Genomic DNA, 6,743 nt, shown 5'->3' with positions numbered 1-6,743 from the left:
TGTTACCGCTTAATAGTATGGGAGCCCAGGGTCAGCAATAATAATTTCCTCATAAAGGTGAGCAAAAGATATTTCACCTCCAGGAATTATATAATGAAGGAAGATAGCATTAAAAATCCCTTGTGATGGGATTAATTAATGATCCCTCATGCATCCTCACTGCATTATACAATATATGCAGTTCCACTATAAGGCAAATTTAGCAGAGAGGCTTAGAGATTTCAGAGCACTTATCAATGCTCCCCCAGCTGCATAGAGATTATCAGGACAATCACATTACAAGTGTGCTCTCTGCCCTACGAGTCAATGCCTCGGACATTGTGGTGTGTAGATCTTATGTTTCTGCAGTCACAGTGCATAAGCATCAGGACTTCCACAAACATAGCAGGTACTGAAGAAGATACCAACAAATACCATGAAAACTGCAAACTGTAGTGCTGGGATGATCCATTAGGGAAAGGCAATTTTAAGATTTCCAAGCTGAGACAGGCATATCAAGTATTTTCTAGCTGTTTTGTGTGCTTGGCAACAACTGCTCACAAATAACTAGCTGTCCAGATAATAAAAGAATCACACTATGTAGTGTTTCCCATTAAAAAAAAAAAGAGTACCAGAAATGGCACAGTCAGAACATTTGTGCTAGCAAAAGATTGTTTTTTTTATCCCTGGTCTTTACAGTCCCTGTGCTTCACGATCACCACTTGCCGTCTGTCTGGATCTGATGTGGCAGTTCTCTGCTCATACTGCAATTACCATCCTTTTTCAAAAGCAATTAGCATTGCTCAAGATGTTCCCTTGATTTAGCATTACCTGCTGGCCTTTCTAAGTTTTCTCAAGAAGAAAGCCTATGAAATAAGTTTTGTCCACACACTGTGTTCATGATAACAATACCCAGTATCACTTTAGGGCTAGACTATGGAAAGAAGATAAGGAGGTTCTGGGTCCTGCTCATTCATTAGTGCAGCTGCAGTAAATGGTGGGAAGCCAGCTGGTGCTGGCTCTGAGAAGAGAAGGGGCAGACACCTGTGAACCTGCAGGTACCAGATTTTCTAATCCTGATTTGAGTCCAAAACCTAAGTGCCAGAGTGCAGGAACTCCCTGCATGCTGCCCATGCAGGGGGCATGCAAATGATGCCTGGATGACTCGGGGCATGCTGCCTGCGTGAGGCCTTACCTCACTGTTCTGCAGGAGATGAAGCCTGCATACCTCTTAATTACAAAGTTTGAGTGATTCAACCTGAAAAGCTTGAAGCAGCTGGCTAGCCTAGCTCTTACCTCATGGGAAAGGCAAAAAAAACCAAGCCAGAACAACACTGAAAGACAGACTTCTAACAGTAGTGAAGCAGTTATAACTAACCTTGAAATGGAGCAACTGGTTATTGCATTTTAGCCTATTTACCTTCCCATTGTTCTTTTGCTTTCTTTCTTCAGCAAAACACTCTTTTTTTCAGCCACTTCATCATTTGTAAATGAGCACAAGTAGAAATATTGGTGACTGGAGAGCTTAGTTAATTTTCCCTGCTGTCCTGGATTGGAATTTGATTTATCAGTGGCCTCTGAAATTTACACCTGGCCCTTTCAGCTACCTGGCAGAAGGGTTCTATGGATGGAAGCCTGGATGTGAGCATGCATGCTTAGGGTGAGGTTGTTTTATTTCTTTTACAAGTATAAGTCTTGGAAAGAACAAATAATAGTTTTATATAGTATATTAAAATATAAATCATGCTTTTCTCATCCACCCTCCCCTCAAGAAATATGAGGGCTACCAGGGAGCTATTTCTATTTTGTTAGCCCACAGCTAATATTTCTCTCGTTTTTTCAATCACTGCTACTTCTGTAGTACAAATGCTGCATGTGTAGTGTTACATAGCGCTATCTTTTGTAGATCATGCTGAATAAAAATTCATTTTAATTGTATTATGTTGCAAGTGAATCTTTATTTCTACTTCCCATCTAATATTAATTGCTTTTGGTATGTGTAAAGCTAGTTAAAGGATTACACTTTTTTCCATAATTACACCATTCTTCATGATATTTCAGCCACCAACCTGTTCAGTTGTTTTTTCTGATTCCACTGAACTTTCAAGCAAGCAAGTTATCTGCCACTAATGCAACAAAATGGAACAGTACCTTGAAAACATTTTAATCTTTTGATTACTTTGTGTTTTGAAAAAAGAAATGCCCATTTTTGTTAAAAAATAGTAATTTCAATGTCAAGATAAGAAACTCATTGAAATCCCTCCTTTTCTGCACAAAGTTTATGTGGGCAAATAAACATTTCCCAAAGTCCTCATCTGCATGATAAAAAGAATTCCTTTCCATGTAGAGTCAATGTAACTTTAGAGTGCCACCTAACTTGGGTGACGAAGGAGTCCCATTCAATTTGCCTTGTTAATATATAGAAACATGCTAGTACTATGACCATTTTTAGTGTTGCTGGCTTGAAGACTCTAACCAGTGTCTTATTGCAGAATTACTTGGGTGCTGAACAGATTTCCTTCAGGCTTTAACATAAGGATCCAGAAAGTGTGTTTTGTTCCTTCATTTTGGAACAGGCCTTGGCAATAGCTTCAGTCATTGAAATAGCAGTATTTCAAGTGTACAAAAGCATGAGCTGGTCATTGTGCATGTCTTCAACCCTATGTATTGAAAACACTCAGTGTACATTTTCAATAACAGACATCCTGCAGTTGTGTAAGAAAATATTACAATACATAAATCACTATACATACATTCAACTTACAGAATAATTGAATTATGTTGCTCAAGCATTTCTTCTAAACAGGATACTAAATTGTACATTCTTACTGGTCTTTCTAACTCAGAAGCAGAGCTAACATTCACGGGGATAAACGTTGGTCCAATTGTATGAAGTGGACTTACGCTTGCTCTATTCTCCTCAGTCTGTTAATCAATGTTTGGCAAGAAACCATTTCTATGGGTGGAAGACAGCATTTTGAAATCTCCCCCTCTCCAACAGTGAAACTATGATCTTTTCAATTTTTTTAAAAAAAAGGCGAAAAGAACAAACAAAAATGTGAATAAAACTGAAATGTTTACACAAACACACAGAGTGTTTCTTCATGTCATGGCTAGCCGAGCACCTTGTAGAAGAACATCATAGATGTTAGAAGTTCATGTGCGCTCAAAAGGGACCAGACAAGTTCTCTAAAGAGAAAACCATTGAAAGCTACTAATAACAAAGAAACAACATTCATTTCAGGAAACCACTGGACCTGAGAGTGTTTGGTATCACCAATATTTACCTGTGTCATTATTTCACTAGGTGTCTGCCACTGTTAGAGACAGAATGCAGCAGTAGATCTAATCTCACACACACTATGCTCTTAAATAGTGAATGACAAAGTAACTGTGACATTCACTGAAGGCTGAGATTGCTGTGCCCAAATCCTAGGCTTCAAGCTAGTTCTCCCACATCTGCAGTAAGTGTTCTGACTACAAGAGTACTGACTATTCTGGGACAAGTCTCCCTCTCCCTTTTGAGTTAGGAAGACTACCCTCAAGCTAAGTAGCCACCCATTAGGTGAAGTTTAGTAGAAATGGTTGCTTTCCTGCAGAACATTTCAGTTCATTGAAAATTTCCTGTTCAAGTTTAGTGACAATACCACACTAAAGTGTAGTGGGTAATGCATGAGGTTGTACAGTACTTAGAAAATCCATATTTACGTTTATTCTGTTCATATTTCAGACTTCATGTCTTTTCCTCCTTGTGGAAATTAAAAATAACATGTTTTTCGTTCAATAGGTCCAGTTAGTGTAACTTGCATATTACCAATGTCTTGGCATTATCTTAGTTCAAGAATAAATAGCCTTAGACAAGTCAGTCTCAAAAATTCTCTTTTTACAGGCAATTCCTTATTATATAGCATGTAGCTTTTACTTTTAAGTGGAGTTTAAAAAGTAGTTCAAAAAATCAACAACTTTCTAAAGTGTAGAAGTTATTATACAAGTGTTCAGACATAAGATTCTCATTGAGAGTGAGCTTAATTGTTAAAAGAAAAAAAAAGCTCTAACAATTTTAAACCCAAAGAAGTTCAGTTTACACTGATTACTAATGAACACTGAAGCCATATTTGTGCTTCTGAGTTGCTGTTTCTTGATGATTAAAGTAGGATGATTTCACATTGTCTTTATTACATCCATATTACAGGAAATATTATTATTGGCTTCTTGGTATTGGTTTGTTCCATTCCCCTTCAACTTAAACCTGACATCTAATGAAAAATTATTCAAACTGAACCATGATGAACTTGTCCTTTAGTCATCTCTTTTTCCTATAGAAAGGCAAAAATATTCCTAAAAAGCATTACAAAATGTGGGCTGCTTGAGAATTAACTTACACTGCTTGACAAAAAAGCCTTAAGGTGATATCCCACCACTTGCTATCACCCTAAGTCTGAAAAGGAAAAGAATTGCTCTGCACACATTGTGAAGGTAAGTGAGAAGAGATGAAAGGAAGGGGACTTTTCTTCTTTAGGAGGTGAAGATGCTGAATTAGCTCAATATTTAGCTCACAATGAGGATTATCTCAGGTCTAGTGTCAGCAAAATATCAATCACAGCCAACATTTACTTCATCCATGGTATATCCTCAGCAGCAACTGGGCTGCATTGTGTAGCTGAAGACCGTAGGATACGCAGTCTTAATTTTGCATTTGAGTGCTCTTTACTGTTGTATTGTTTTACATCTATTCATACCTATTTGTTTCTAACTTCTTTTGCCCCACTGCAACTTATACTGCATGAGACCTAGAAGCCCCAGTTCTGGAACTTACTTCAGATTTCTTCGTATCTGCGGGAGCAATTTGAATTATTACCATGTCGAGTGATTGCAGGGCAGAAATCAGATAATAAGTTGATAGCCTGGATAGAAACACACTCCTCAAAAGAAGCTGGAGGAAATGTGGTGGAAAGTGACTTGGTTTTTATTTTGTTCCATTTATTTTTGTGCACAACTCTAATTCCAGTATGAAAACTGGATGAGACCGCTAGTGAAAGGAGGAGAGAAATCCCTTCCCCTGTGTATGCTGGTGAAGGGTGCAACAAGCCCAGGAGATGCAGCACAGATCTGGAAGTTGCAGTTCATGCAGAGGAACCAACAATCTGTTGAACTGGCAGGAAGGTCCCAGCCAGGCCTTGGAAAAGTCCAGAGAACAATTTTTCTGGAGCTAGGGCTCCAGACCCTAGCATTTTTGAGCTACACTAGATTGCATTAGTAATGCCCAACCATTTATTCCCTGAATCGTTGCTACCTAAAAATGAGGCTTTAATCCTTAAAACAGAGGTTTGGACCCTAAAAGTGAGGGTTTGGGATCTAAAAATTAGGCTTTGAGCCTTAAAAGAGAGGTTCTGACAGAAACACATTGTCTATTGTTTCATTCGCATTAATGATTACCCAGAGACTAAAATACAGATCAAAGAATACACTGATTTGTATACTCCGTGTTCCCAGACTTAATGTTCAGTTGGATAGTATAGCAGCATCCATGGTTGGTTAACTTCATCACCCTGGTTACATGGACATGGTCATAACATGTATTTGACTATAATCTGGGGTATCTGGGGCCAACAAACAAAGAGCAACACAGTGGAGGTTGCCTATAGGGACACACTTAAAGAAGACTGCTCAATTTGGTTTTTGTTAGTATGAAATCAAATCACTTCTCCAGAGACATTTGTAAGTGAACTCAAGAAGAAAAATAAAATGGTCTTTGGGATGGGAAATTATGGTTCCCTCAGGACTGACTATAAAGACAGAGACCAATACTGTGAAAAAAATGGCTTGAAGGTGACTCCTTGCAGCCCACACCCACACAGCTCCTTCCAAGCCATGCTGTCCTGGTGCCAAAGCTGCCCCCAGCAAGTCTGGCTGGGCACCACCACCTACATTTCCGAAGTTGACTGGGTTAACAGCTTCATGCCTTTGGAAAATTACACATGCTTGACATTAAAGAAAATAATGTACTTATATAAAAAGTCTACATTGCAGAGTAAGCCAAAGCAACAATAAATAAATAATTTATTTTAATAAATCATTAACATTTTTCATAGAATATTTTAGCATTTTTATTTCTCTACCTTTCTCCCTTCATTCAGGTTAAAATTCTTGCAAGGGGTGAAGACCCACTTAAAAATCAATGTGTAACTTCACAGGCATCATTTTACTTAGAAGTGAATATTTAGTTCATTTAAATTCCTACAGCTCACTCAAATACAAGCCTCTTTCTAGTCTTTCAGAATATGAATGATTTAATGTGACATCACCTTCCATATTGGTTCCTATTCAAGTTCCTAGCAAAACCACTTATTTGTTCAATTCTGATAAAGTATGTATCTTTGCTTTTACAGCAGTTGACCTAACAGCCTTCTCCAGCTCTATCTGACAGGATCTGTAGGTAACGGTGTTATAGGAGTCTGATCAGACACAGGCATGCTTCAAGACTTGTGTCAGTTGGTCTCCTCTGAGTGTTTTGGTTCTAACATGCTTGGCTCTGTGTTCTTGCTAGTGACTGAAACATGCTGAAATGGCATATGTGCCTCCAATGGCTTGTCACACAGATAAACTGGAGGGATTTCCTCTTTGCAGTGACAAGCGCACATATAACCCTCACTGTTTTGTACAGAATGTGTTTGTGCATCACATATTGAGCAGATATACCATTCACACACAATCGTACGCACACAATCGCAGAGAGGAGTCTCCAGAAGGTATACACAAAATAG

This window comes from Phalacrocorax aristotelis, chromosome 2 (assembly GCF_949628215.1).
Source record: "Phalacrocorax aristotelis chromosome 2, bGulAri2.1, whole genome shotgun sequence".
NCBI lineage: Eukaryota > Metazoa > Chordata > Aves > Suliformes > Phalacrocoracidae > Phalacrocorax > Phalacrocorax aristotelis.
The sequence above is the reverse complement of the archived record's forward strand: the minus strand, read 5'-3'. Positions refer to the sequence as shown.